The 15,026-nt window shown below is 36.2% G+C and overlaps 1 protein-coding gene across 4 annotated transcripts in view; it reads left to right on the top strand.

Annotated features, from left to right (window-relative positions):
- Nucleotides 1-7,080: 7,080 nt before the first annotated feature.
- The window catches only part of dlgap1a (discs, large (Drosophila) homolog-associated protein 1a), a 189,030-nt gene continuing 181,084 nt past the window's right edge, over nucleotides 7,081-15,026 (top strand). For 2 of the 4 annotated variants that reach the window (XM_022679126.2, XM_022679125.2), the window contains exon 1: nucleotides 7,083-7,228. The gene's annotated coding sequence lies outside the window, so the exon portion shown is untranslated. Of the gene's footprint in view, nucleotides 7,229-15,026 lie in introns of all 4 variants that reach the window. The other 2 variants (XM_049478501.1, XM_049478500.1) reach the window with 2 other exon arrangements.

The raw sequence follows: 15,026 nt of genomic DNA, 5'->3' as shown, positions 1-15,026 counted from the left end.
TAGTGAGCGATCATTGACTGTGAGAAAAGTTTAAGGTAGTGTTGTAAATAAGAAAGCCTGGACTGCTACAAAAATAAAATGATATTGTATTTAGCAACAAAGAGAATCCAAGATCTCTTTGTGATCCAACAATGGTCTCATTTAAAAATGGAGGCCATGTGGTGAGCACTTCAACCTTTTTTTCAGCAGGACAAGATTTGCCCACACACAGCAAACGTTTCAGAGAAAACTCTCTGCCAGATTGGAACACTTCTTGACCTGCCTGGTCGTATTGCCAGTGGAGTATTTATGGTAACAGCTGTGGCAAATCATTTATTCATTACTTATATCATCATTGTTTACCTTTTGTAGGTGTCTGGTTGAGGGCTCTAGCTATATAACTCATCTGTCGCTCCACCCTGTCCATCAATAGACAGTCCCCTCCATATGATATTTGAGTGGTGGACCACTCTCAACACATCATGGCAGGCAAATTATAGTGTTTCTTTCTCTGGTTAAAATGGGTCCTTCAAGTGTTTTTAGCAGTGGAACCATGGCAACAAATGCTACTTTTAAAGGGTGTATACCTACAATCTGCATCTGCAGTACCAAAAGTCAGAAGTGTAGACACAGGTAATTATTTCAGTTCCTTGCTCTCCTAATGTTTGATGTTTGAGTGTATCAGTTGTGTAATAAAAAAGGAATATCTGTATACAGTGAATAGCCCTATTTAAAGAAGCACTAGGTAGGATTTCCTTGATTTTATGATCTTTTTAAAGAAGTAAAATTACAGCTTGAAACTCACTGCAGCGCTCCATTGAGGTGTAATAGGAGGAATAGTGGTGCTCTTGTGTCTGTGCCGGGCTCCTCTGAGCTCAAACCAGACTCTCTGTACCAACGCTTGCAAGAAGTGCGACCTGCTTTCCGACATTTAGTTCTAACAGTTCTACAAGGACTACTGGTTCATTCTTTACAAACTAACATACAGACACTCTGGCAGAAGCTGGAAAGAGGCCGAATATGTCTGTAAAAGCCAGAAAACGTTAAAGAGAAACTAATCCATCTGAAACATTTATTACACTCTGCAACTGTAGGGGGGGCCCACGAGCACAAAATCTCAATCCTACCTAATGGAGCTTTAAGTAATGTTCTAATCTATATTATGGCAAGAACTGCTTAAAGAAAAGTAAAGAAAAAAATATTTTAAGAAATAAAGGTCAGTCAATTAAAAAAATAATCAAGAAATTTGAAACTATCCTCAAATGCAGTCGCCAAGACCATCAAGAGGTTATGATAGAACTGGCACTCATCAGGACTGCCCTAAAAAAGGAAGACCAGGAAGGTGATCAGAGTTACCAGCCTAAGAAATGACAAGTTAACAGCATCCCAGGTAAGATTACTGTATTTCTGGTTTGTTTAACACTTTAAAGTGTACTACATGATTCCTTATGTGTTGCTTATAGTCTGAATGACTTCAGTATTCATTTACATCGTAGGAAATAAAAAGAAAGAAATAAAAACATGGATTTTTGATGAAGTGGCCAATGCTACAGGCAAGTGGTACCTAATAAACTGGTCACTCAGTGCAGAATGACCCTTCACCAGTGCATGCAGAGTTCTTAAGGTAAAGGAACATCTCCGCTGCTAGATGACGCATGCAGTCACTGTGTTGTCATTTCCTCTGGCCGCAGTGACACCAGGTAAGGAGATGCATATGTGTGTGAGAGAGTGTTTGCGGAAAGTTCCTGCAGAGCTGTCAGCCCTCGTTAAAATCAGCCTGGAAGCAGCTGCAGCTTCCCGCCTGTGTGCAGTCACCCGCAGCGAAGAGGGGCTGGATTCTGGAGCCAGAAACACCAGGACATCAGTGAACTCTACCGCTGTCCAACTACCTGTCTTCTGAACGGATTAAGATGAAAGGTCTAGTCCTAAAAGATCTTCGACTAAGATATCGCACAAGATGCTTCAAATGCAGTCGATCAGTTGTATCATTTTGCTTGTACTGTAGCTTTGCTTTGGATGCTAATGGAAGCTAATGTGGACAAAAGTAACAAAGAGCACATGAAGTGTTATAGTAAACGTAATCTCATTATTTGAGAAGATTGAGATAAGATTTTTACCATCTACAGTAAAGTTGTGTTCACAATTCACTATTTTACTCACAATTTTCTACTCGCTTACTGTTTTTGCAAAGAAATCGGAGGCAAAATGCTCAGTCGCTAACTTAGTTGGTATGTGTGAAAGGTTGCAAGACACGATCCAAGAGTTTATCGATTGATCCCTGATGCTTCAAAAAGCCTTTGACAAATATCTAGCAGGTTTGATATCTGAACCAGTTGGTGACTACTCAAGAAACAGGGTGCAAGAAAGCCAAAGGTGGAGTTATACAAGCTGTATGTATTGTGCTTATCTACATTCTATTGACAAAATATTCACTCACCCATCCAAATCAGGTGGAGCTCAGGTTCCAATCACTTCCATGGCCACAAAGCCAAGCACCTAGGCACGCAGTATGCTTCTTCAGACATAAAGTGTAAAATCGGGTCACTCTCAGAAGCTCAATGGACTCCAGTGTGGACTACATGTTTTCACAGTTTTTGAGTAGAAATGTAACTTGTATTTCCACTTATTTATCATATCCAAAACATCAGGCATGTATATTTATAATTATAGTTATTTATAATTAAGAAAATAGCAAAAATATCAGAAAAAAAAACAAATATATGGTTATATGAATATATTATCTTTAACAAACAATGTTATATATATATATATAACATATAAATATTAATATACAAACTTAATTTAGTATTAACAGTATTTAGTACTTTAGTTTATTTATACATACTTTCAAGCTGAACTGCTTCAGTTTTTGCGCCAGGAGTGGCATAAGGTATCCAAAAGCAGTGTGTAAGACTGGTGAAGGTGAACATGTTAGGATGCATGAAAACTGTGATTAAAAACCAGGGTTGTTCCACCAAATCTTGATTTCTGAACTTTTAAACCTTCGTTTTCTTTGCATTATTTAAGGTCTGAAAGCTCTGCATCTTTTTTGTTATTTCAGCCATTTCTCATTTTCTGCAAATAAATGCTCTAAATGACAATATTTGTATTTGGAATTTGGGAGAAATGTTGTCTGTAGTTTATAGAATAAAACAACAATGTTGATTTTAATCAAACATATACCTATAAATAGCAAAATCAAAGAAACGGATTAAAAAAACTGAAGTGGCCTCTTAATTTTTTCCAGCACTGTATTTGTAGTGTAATTTTTATTTTTTGCATATTAATTTTTTTTTACCCAGAATTAATGTGTAATATAAGGAAGCAGAAAGCGGAAAATGGGAAGAAAAAAAGAAAAGAGTAGTCAAATACTCTTTAAATAAACTACTATTTTTTTTATTCACTAAAGCATATCTGATAAATTTACAGGAAAAAAATGTGAATGTGTAGTTTGAATATAACAAACAATTTAACTTAAATCATAAATCCTTATTTTGGACATGAACAGTTATATAATTATCTGCGTGTTTAATTACAGGTAATAATTGCAGTTTTACATAAATTTGTATATAATTTAAGAAAGCAGTAATATAATGTATAATCAGTTGGTTATTTTGTCTGAAAAAATAAAAACAAGAAATAAATGTAATGTTTTAAAGCCATACAAAAACAAACACAAAAGTGTTCAGCCAGAATATGTTTTATAATTTTAGATTTTTCTAGGTACCACATTTAGCATTGAGGACAGATCTGCTCACTGTTGGTATTTTAATCTCAGTGTCTTCATGGGGGATAGTCACCTGGGATAGTTTTCTCGTCTTGAAGGAGTTCCTGGAGGTGCTTTTTCTTTACGCTTTGAAGCTTCAGCTCATCCCAAATCACCTCAAATCACCATCTCAGTTAATCAGGTTTAGATCAGGGTATTGTGGAGGACAAACACTTTTTTATACTCTTTACTAAGTAATTCCATATTTGTCCCTTCATTGTTTTCGCGTTTTTAATATTAATCTACAATGTAGAAAAAAAAAATTGTGCTACAAAATGTTTTTTTTTGCAGTGAATGGTTGTAATGAAGTAGGTCAGAAAAGAGAAGTAAAGATTCAGTCTCTCAATCTGAGCTAAACATTGTAGAATTCTGAATAATGATTCCCTGTAGAATAACACATGAAGGTAATGACTGAAGGTTCTCCAAACAGCACAGGAAATTGTCTATTATATATAGCAGTCAATGGGCTTAATGATCAGTCAATAGATGAAAACCATTAATTCATGATTTCTCCTTTTCCCTGTTAAAGGAAGATGCTCCAGTATGTAACATCAGTCTCTGCGGCATGCTGTAAAACCCGGCATGGATTACCCACTCTGACCCAGTGTGCTTTCTTATGAGATTAGCCACAGTGGTGACATTTCATCAACACTGTGGAAGTGTTTTATTTGTGCTGAATTATAGCCTGCAGGCCCGACTCTTCTCCTCCACAAAGAGCAGCTGGGAATGAAATCGCTCTTCTTATTCCTTAAAAAACCCACAGCGGACTATTACACCTCACTGGAGCTGGATTACTTTAGCTGTTTATATCTGTAGTTTAAAGTTTAGTAAAGTTAAAGAACAGTAAATCTTCAGCATCTTTACTTTTTCAATAATCAGTGATTTTAATCCAGTATGAATCTGCAGTTTAAAGATTTTTTTTACAACCTGACATTAGTAGAAGTGTGTTTAGTGGATTTAGTTGTATCCATTATGATTCTGCACTTATTGTCGTTGTTACAGTTTAATATTAGTTCATTTGGATTCAGTGTAAATCTGCATTTTTAAAATCTATTATTAATTATTGTGGATTTCTACCCAGTATGAATAGCATGGAAGGATTGCGAAGAGAAGCCCCAGCTCTCCGAAAATAACTTTGCTGCTCATATGCAGTTTGCTAAAGATCACAAGGACAAACCATAATGAGACAGATGAGACCAAAACCTTTTTGTCTAGAGAAAGGAAAATGCTGCATTACAGCATAAAAATCTTATTTAAACTGTGAAACAGCCTGCCTTCATGGATGGAACCATGAATTCTGAGTTCTATTTAAAAATTCTAAAGGAAAATGTTAGAGCAGGTGGGCCATGCAGCAGGACAATGACCCTAAGAATGCAAGTAATTTTAACAAAGAATGGTTCAAGAAGAATGAAGTTAATGTTTTAAATTGGCCAAGTCAATGTCCAGACCATAATTTAATGGAAATGTTGTGGAAGGAGAAAACTCACCAACATCTCAGAGCTGAAGCTGTTCTGTATGAAGAAATGGGCTAAAATTTCTCCAAGCCGGTGTGCAGAACTGATCTACAGTTAGATACTGAAAGCAAAGGTTCACATACTTTTGCTACTAGCAAATATGTAAAATTGGATAATTTTCTTCAATAAATAGATGACTGAGTATAATGTTTTAGTCCCATTAGTTTAACTGAGTTCACTTTATCAACTTTTAGGACTGTGTGAAAATCTCATGATGTTTTAGATCATAATCATGCAGAAGTATAAAAAATTCTAAAGAGTTTACAAACTTTCAAGCACCGCTGTATGACGTTTTACAGTCATTTTGATTCAGCATAAATCTGCAGCATGTGTAGTTTTTTTTTTTTACAGTTTGAATGTAATAACTGTGGAGTGATTCTAAACCATTTGAATCAGCAGTGCATTTTTTCTTTTACAATTCAATAAGAGTAATTGTATATTAAGTAATCTCAATTCAAAATTAATTTGCAATATATAGAGCTATTAAACTTATATTAAATAATGTAATGCTGTTATTTTTTCAGTTTTATTGTATTAACCATGGAATGATTTTAATCCACTATGGATCTGCAGTGTGTGTAGTTTCTGTCATTTTACCAGTAGAAATTGTGGAGTGATTTTAAACCAATATGAATCTACAGAATGTGATGTTTTTCATTCTAACACTAAAAACTATGTAGTGATTTAATCCAGTATGAATCTACAAAATGTGTTGTATTTTTGTTCTAACAGTAAAAACTGTGGAGTAATTTAAATTCAGTATGAATCTACACAATGTGTTGTTTTTCTATGCTAACAGTACAAACTGGGGAGTGATTTTAATCTAGTATGAATCTACAGAAAGTGTTGTTTTTTTATTTTAACAGTAAAACCTTGACTTGAAAAATAAATACTTTAAGAAATGAAGGTAATTCAAAAACATAAAAAAATTAAGAACTTTAGGAAAAGTATCCTCAAGTGCAATCGTTAAGATGCATCAAAAAGTTGATGATGAGACTGGCACATATCAGGATCAGCCCAGGAAAGGAAGAGCAAGAGTTTCCTCTGTTGCACAGGATAAAGTCATCAGAGCTACCAGCCCCAGAAACCTTAAGTTTACAAAACCACCATTATATTTTAAAATATAATGATTGTTTTTGGTGGATTGAAGGGACAGCTCTGGAAAAGAGACCGCTTCAGTTTCTGAATCTTTGATTTTGCTATTTATGGGTATATGTTTCAGTGAAATGAAAATTGATGTTTTATTCAATAAACTATAAATAATATTTCTCCCAAATTCCAAATAGTAATATTGTCATTTAGAGCATTTATTTGCACAAAAAAAGATGCAGAGCTTTCAGACCTTAAATAATGCAAAGAAAACAAGTTTATAAAGTCATAAAGTTTTAAGAGTTCAGAAATCAATATTTGGTGGAATATCCCCATTTTTTAATCACAGTTTTCATGCATCTTGGCATGTTCTCCTCCACCAGTCTTACACACTGCTTTTGGATGACTTTATGCCTTTACTCCTGGTGCAAACATTCAAGCAGTTCAGCTTGATTTGATGGCTTGTGATCATCCATCTTCCTCTTGATTATATTCCAGAGGTTTTCAATTTGGTAAAATTAAAAAAACTCATCATTTTTAAGTGGTTTCTTTTTATTTTATTTTATTTTATTTTTCAGAGCTGTATATTGCCACTCCAGTCCATTCCTTGCTGGGATCCAGTCCGGGATCTTGTTCCAGCAGTGTTGAAATCCCAGCTCAGTCCCAGCTGTGTGTGTGTGTGTGTGTGAGAGAGAGAGAGAGAGAGAGAGAGAGAGAGAGAGCGCGTGTGTGTGTGAGTGTAGTGGGGGAAGCACACGCACGGCTTTTATTGCAGCGTCCAGCCTCCTTCATTCATCGACACGTCTCCGCTCACGCTGCTCACGAGCCTCCAGCATCTGAGGATTATGAGTTGTGGTGTGTGATTAAAGGAGCGCGCGAGGTGAGTAGTGCGCGTGCACGCTGCTCCTTGATCTTTGATCTGTTGGTGTTGTGGATGATGTTGGCGATTCTGAAGCGCGTGCTGTTTGTAGGGAATTTTGCGCGTAATTGCGATAATGATGCGAATTCGCTCCGCTACGCTACGCGCGGGCGCGCGTGTGTACGGGGGGTTGTTGTGTGTGGAGATCGTGAAACGCGGCGTGTTGCTGTTGACGCTTTAGGATGTTTGAGACGCTTTAAATCTGTTAAACATGGGGTTGGGTGCTTTTCAGTATCGTGCAGGTTTGCAGCGTTTTGTTTGCGCACTTTTGCGCTGTATACAGTGGGCATTGCATTACGAACAGAACCTGATGGAAACCATTGGGAAAGTATTGCGCAGCTTTGCAGCGTTTTGCGCACTTTTGCGCTGCTATTGATTTCCCGTAGCGATCAAATGATGCGTATCGACGTATCGAAGCATCAGTATAGTATAGTGGGTATTGCGTTGCGCAACAGGACCCAGTTAAAACCGATGAGAATATATTCTGGGACTATATTCCTTGCTCAGCATTGTTATCACTGTTTGAACTAAACTGGTTTTACAGGGTCCAGTATTGATAGTGTGGATCTTATGACACTTTATACAGTAGTTGGAATCCAATCTGTTTACACTTATGCTTTCCATTCACTACACGACTTTGAAAAGACTAAAAAAAGACTTTTAATGGACTAAAGTCTGACACCTTTTCACATCTAAAGACAAGTTACAGACTTTTTACTCACAGGCTAAGATTTTACAAAGACTGGGGATCACTATTTGCAAGACTATTTGCAACTGGATTCCTACTGAGATTCTTTCCCATCATGCTTCTGGTGGAGTTTACATACAATACCTATACAAATGATGTTTATATATCAGTACTGTGATTTATCAGAGGCTCACAACTTTTGTCCCCATCAACAGTTTATGTTTCCGTACAACCACAAACTCAAATGTATTTTATTGAGAGTTTAAGTGATATACAAACACAAAGCATTGCATAAGTGTGAAGTGGAACTAAAATTATACATGGTTTTAAAAAAAATGTATCAAATAGAAATCTGAAAAGTATGACATGCAAAAGAATTCAGCCCCCATATCAATACTTATAAACAAAAAAAAAAAACATTCGTTGCAGTTAAAACTGTAAGTGCTTTGAGGTTTGTCTCTACGAGCTTTGCGCATCTAGAGACTGAGATTTTTGCCCCATTCTTCTTTACAAAACAGCTCAAGCTCAGCCAAGTTAGATGGTGAAGCAGTCTGTGAAGCAAATTTTGGTTTATCTCTTAAAATCTCTATGAAATACTTTTAGGTTTGTGGTTGTAAAGTGACAAAAAGTTCAAGGGGTATGGATACTTTTTCAAGCCACTGAAAGCTCCCCTTATTTTTGTGCTACAACCTCGCATAGCAAAGAATCACAGTTTCACAGCTATACATTTGTCTTTGTTTTAGATTTTGAATTGATGCGATAAAGAACATAATTCATAATAAAATATGTATTTATTAAACTTGTTTATATCAAAAAGAACATTGCACAATAAGACAAAGTAGTGCAAAATTATGACTTTAAAGTGCTACCTGTGTTTAAAATACTGTATGTTTTAAAGTAAGAACCATATAAGGCATATTAACTGCATGTCACATAAAATATGCGGCTTCCCGTAGCTCCTATTGGTTGTTGACATTGTTCACGTCACTATCACCAGTGAAATCGCTTGAAAATCACTAGGTGTAAGGTCACTAGTTGAAAATCACTAGTTGCTGCATTTCTTCTTACTTTCAGTTGTACAAGGAATGAGTTCTGAACTGGACAATTAATAGAACAGTACAGTAAATCCAATCAGTCCAATCCAAGAGATCAGACTTTTTTTGGCCTCAGGCTCAGAATAAGTCCTCTCTGGTGCAATGTAGAATGTTATTATAAAACGATCAACCCATTCAATCTGATCACTTTTTAAAACAAACAAGAATACCAGTATACAGTATGTCCAATCTGAGATCAGATTCATAGTTGATGTTAAATTTTTTCCTGGTTATTAATCACGACTTGTTTGAACATTAAAGAATCTGTTCTTTCTGGTGGTCCGCACAATGTTGTGATTGTGATTTTTAGCCCAGTCTTTTTTTTTAAGCAAACAAGTAAGTACAGTAAATCCAATCTGAGATCAGACATAAAGTGTAGGTTTTCACTTTCCTTTTGTTTAAGTCCTCATAATCCACTGTCAAAATCTGTACTTTTGGTGGTCTGCACAGTGTTGTGACGTGAGCTCTTGCCTTTTTTAGCCTAGATTTTTTTTAAAGCAAGCAAACAAGTGCAGTAAATCCAATCTGAGATCAGACATAAAGTGTAGGTTTTTATCTTCCTACTTTTAAGTCACCATACTTTGTTTTGCCTTCTTGCCTTTTTTTAGCCCAGTCTTTTTTAAAAGCAAGTTGAGCCCTGTATTGAAAATCAAGTAACAAAGTACAGTATGTCTAATCTGAGATCAGATTTTTTTGCTGTTTCTTTTTATTTTTCCTCCTTATCAGATGTCACCTTTTGTTTCCATTTTCCAAATTCTCTCATCTCCGATGGTCGGCAGATTTTAAAAAGATGACCCCTTGCATTATTTAGTCCAGGAATTTTAATGACAAGCAGGGAAATGCTGCTGAATGTGTCATTTTTGGATGCTCTGTTTCATTATTTAATCTAGTTGCTTTAAAAAGCAAGTAAGAAAAAATAGCATATCCGAACTGAGATCAGATTTTTGCTGATTTTTTTTTCTCCTCAATAGGTATCACACTGTGCTTCCATGCTCAATTTACTTAGTCCAGGCTCTTTATAAGATAAGCAGAACACTATAGGATGTCTTATCTGGGATCAGATTTTAAAATACAGACAAAATACAGTATATCCAATTTGAGATCAGATTTACACTGGGAATTTCCAAAATGTTTCAAAATGTATCCACACTAAGGGTCCACAATGTGTTATAAGGTGACCCCTCCCTCCCTATCGCCATCCAAGTACAGTATATTCAAAGTACAATCTGAGATCAGATTTACACTGGAAGTCTTCATTCTTTTCTGCTTATTAGTCATTATAACCTATTTCTACCCTTAAAATGTGTCCTCCCTGGTTGTTCATGCAGTGTTAAATTGGACCCACCTCTTAATTAATTCCACAATTTAAGCAAATACTGTATATGTAGTATGAGATCAGATTTGTAGTAAAGGTAAATGTCGGATCAGATCAAATATTTGGTGGTTTAATTTACCCTTTTACTGGTTGTCAAAACCAACTGTTCACTGTAATGGTCTACCATGCATTTTATGGTGAACCCCTCTCCACTGCCTTAAAAAGAAAACAATATTGTATATCCAATCTAAAATCTTTTTCCCCACTTATTAGTTATTATTAATCTCAAGATCTGTTGTCTCTGGTGGTCTGTACAATATTACACATTTACCTGGGGTCCCAAATTCAGTATATTCTATTTGAGATCAGATTTGTAGTACCGGGTTTCCATACTAAAGGTTTACAGTGAATTACAAGGTAAACCATCCAATCCAATGCAACAAAATACATTATATCCATCGCAAGATTCATACTCTCTCTGGTGGTCCATACAACATAATGAATGATCCAGTTTGAGATCAGAGATTTGTAGTAAAGGGAAATGTCAGATCAGATCAGACATTTGGTGGTTTAATTTGACCCTTTTACAGGTCATCAAAATCAATCAATTTAAAATATACTCAGCTTTGGAAAAAAATAAGAGACCACTTAAAAAGTAGGAGTTTTTTTTTTATTTTACCAAATTGAAAACACCTGGAATATAATCAATATGAAGATGAATAATCACAAGCCATCAAACCAAGCTGAACTGGTTACATTTTTGCACCAGCAGTAAACGCATAAAGTTATCCAAAAGCAGTGTGTAAGACTGGTGGAGGAGAACATGCCAAGATGCATGACAACTGTGATTAAAAACCAGGGTTATTCCACCCAATATTGCTCTGCATCTTTTTTGTTACTTCAGCCATTTCTCATTTTCTGCAAATAAATGCTCTAAATGACAATATTTTTATTTGGAATTTGGGAGAAATGTTGTCCGTAGCTTATAGAATAAAACCACAATGTTCATTTTAGTTAAACATAAACCACAGTTCATTATAAGGTGACCCCCTTCTCAACTCACCCCCGCAATTCAATCCACTCATTAAAAAAAAAGGCAGAGAAAAATTACAGTAAATGCTTGCAGAGATCAGACTTTCAGTGGAGTTTTTCTTTTTGTTCCTTCTTATTAATCATCACAGCCTCTCCTGTTTTCACACTCACATCCCAGGCTCCAAACGTAGCCTCTGGGGGTCCGCACACTGTTATGAGGTGAACCCCCTCCTCCACCCCCCAAGTCCATATTGATTGGGCTGGCATACAGAATTGCTGTAATTGCTTTTTCTCTCCCAGATGCGTCATTTTATTGACTGTTTATTTTCCCAGTGTGTAATGTTGACTTAGGCCTCTCTCTGCCTCTCAAGCCTCCTCATGATGAGTTTAGCGAAGCAAGAAGGGATGCATTATGATATAAGAATCACCATATAAATGCTTTTAAAAGAAATTCCGTTGTCAATATCTGACATATGTTTAGATTTGGGCAACAGTGTTTGGAAACAACATTTGTATGAACATAAAAAATGTCAGATATAAGACAATGATCATTAAGAAAGATGATAAGGATTTTTTTTTGAGCATCTTCATTTTTTCGGGAAAATCTAGCAGAAGTAAACACTTGTTCGGGGGGGAATGACTCACTGTCCAGCGATGCGGTTAAGGCTAGCTATAGTGGAAACATTGCAGAAACATCGTCAGTGAAGTGGCCCTCATATAGAGCTGCTCGCTGATGTGTATGGAGAGATGACAGGCAGAAAGAAGAGAGTGAGGAAGAGATTTTGAGAGAGAGAGAGAAAGAGAGAGAGAGAGAAAGTGAAAACTGGCAGGCCAGGATGCATAATCACATTCATTACAGCAGTGATTGTCCGCTGTGTCAAGTGCTCTATTCTTGTATATACTCACTCCATAACTCGCTGTACTGAATCACAGCGTGCCGATATATAGCTCTAGATCCTAAGCAATGTTGTACAGAGAGTAGTGCTGGTGATTTTCATGATTAATACGGTTAATTACAGTTTTAATTACAGAGTAATTGCGATTTTACATCTTTACATACAGATATTTTATATTTGTAATCTAAAATATCTGAAAACGCTACTCATTTCTGAAGTGTTTATACGTCCTACCTTGGTTACCGGCACCTCCCACAGACTAACGCATGCATATTTTCTAACAAATTTCCAAAAGCATATAAATAGCTAGAAATACATCCTACCGTTTCTAAAAACTGCAGCATCATTGCTCTCCACTGAGTATTCGTGATTAATTGTGGAAAACAATAATAATCTCTGCTTCAAAGTTTCTTCTGTGACTTATTTAGTTCGTTATTTCTCAATTTTTAGTCACAAACCCACGTTCTGAAGTATAATCCAGTGTCTGTCAGCAGATCTTGTCAGCAGGTCTTAAAAATACAGTTTATTTTTGTCAGGGTTTTGTCACAATTGTCAAATATAACCATGCAAACTTAATTAGATGGAGATCCGGATTTATTTTATAGTTGTTTATATGTATGTTCTAAATATTCTACACTTTAGAGTTGTAAAAGTTTTTTTGTTATATTACATTATTTGTAGTAACTCATAACATGATCAGGATGTATCATCAGATATTATGGAAACATGCTGAATTAAAGCACTGACAGCTCTTGTCAGTAGAGCTTCAGCCAGTATTTTCTGACTAGAACTGTGCAGTTTGTCACGGAAATCTGTCCTTCGAATCTGCCCACCGCCATTGCCCATGTCCCACTTCCACACCCAGGGTATAGACAACAGAATATAGGGTATAGACAACAGAATATAGACAGGGTATAGTTGTCAGGTATAGACAACAGATTGCAAACAGTATGTTTTAGCCATTAAATTGGGCAAGTTGGCTACTTTTTTTTTTGTTGCTGAACGGGAATCACTTTGAATCACTGAGCCTCAGTAAGGTTTGATAACCATAGCTGGGTTTTTCTTCGTTTTTGTCAGTACTTTTAGGTTCTATAACACAGTAAGTATATCAGACAGTCACATGCCCTGAGCTCTTTTACTTCAGAAACTATACGGCTGCTCAAAAATATAATCATTTAAAATGTAAAAGGAAGCAGAATTGTTATATTTTCCTGGAACTGGTCATGTTTTGGTCAAAATTTTACCAAGCGCCTGTTTCTTTTTTTTTGTTTACATTTTTGAATGTATAGACTTAAAATATATTCACACCTAAGATATATTTTCAAAAATGGTTAGACTAGAGTGTTTATGAGTTAAAAGCATAAGAATATTGATGATAGTTTATTAAATGGCTTATTAATTATTACTTTGACAAAATACATGAAGAGAGCATCTGGCAAACTTATTTTTCTTGATAATCACACCTCTAGGATACATGATTACTAAAAACCTGACACCCAGAGCAGCCTATGCCTTTCAAGATTTTAATCAGAACACACAAAGAAAACTATATACAAAAATATAAACTTTTTGTATAAATAAATAAAAATGTTTAGTGCAAAATCACTACTTAGTAAAAATGTGGAAGTAAAATAAAAACTATATAAAGTAGTGTGTAGCATAACTAGCTTTAGTTTGAGTGCAGGTAGTTTCACACTTTTTCTGTGGACACTTTTGAGTCATTTACTGATATTATTTGGTTTGAAACATCATATAAATATGTTTGAGGCACTAAAGGTAAATTATATTGGTTGGGGAAGGAGGTCTCACTTTTTTAGTTGTTTTGCTCAATGGGTTTCTTGTAGATGCTTTACTGTACTGGGATGTCATCACTATTTTTTTAGAAAGAGTAAGTATGGATTATGTTTATGTGTAAAGGGAATCCTGAGTAATCAATCTGAGAACACAAGGTGCGATTTTGGATGGAAAATCCGTCCATAGGGTTCTAAGGGTTAAGCAGTGATTTGAGGCCTATTGTACCTACCAGAGAACATGAAGAGCCGTGGAGCTCTGAGCTGCGTCCCTGCCTGGAACCAGACGAGTGGGCATGGTTTGAGAGTTGCTTTATTTAGAAATAGGGATGAAATAATCCTGTTAGGAAGTGTTCCGTAAAGCTCAATTAAAGACAATAATCAGTTTAAAATAATATGCCCTGGGGCAACACACGTCCCGCGACCGTGACTCGCTCCGCCGCAGCAAAGTCCCACTTCTTTTTTATTAAAGCTACTTTGAAGTTCACCGCTTGCACCGAAAATCCATTAAAAACTATTTAGTCATGGAAATATGGAGGGATGTGAGAGGTGGGACGGCGGGGGGACGGAGGCGGGCGCGTGCGAGTGTTTGTGTGACGGCGCAATGCGTCAAACCGATCACTTTAATGCTCTCTGACTTTCGATTTGATCAGCTCCTTTCACATGACTCAGCTGAGCTGACACACTTTCATAGCACATTACCGTCACATGGAGCGGAGAGGCTCCTCGCTATCCCTTCTTACGACCTCATCAGAGTGCATTAAACACTCCGTAAGCTACGACTACACGCTAAAGATGCAGATATAGGGTGGGCGTGCCTCATTGAGCCATCATGCTTGTCTATTGATAGACATCATCACTGTCCAAAATAAAAAAAATATATAATAAGTCCATGTACATATGTTTTTTCTCTTTATTTTGAAGCATCTCTAGTGGTATTCCGT

This window comes from Astyanax mexicanus, chromosome 4 (genome assembly GCF_023375975.1).
Source record: "Astyanax mexicanus isolate ESR-SI-001 chromosome 4, AstMex3_surface, whole genome shotgun sequence".
In the NCBI taxonomy this organism is placed as follows: Eukaryota; Metazoa; Chordata; class Actinopteri; order Characiformes; family Acestrorhamphidae; genus Astyanax; species Astyanax mexicanus.
This window is presented reverse-complemented; position numbering and strand designations above follow the sequence as displayed.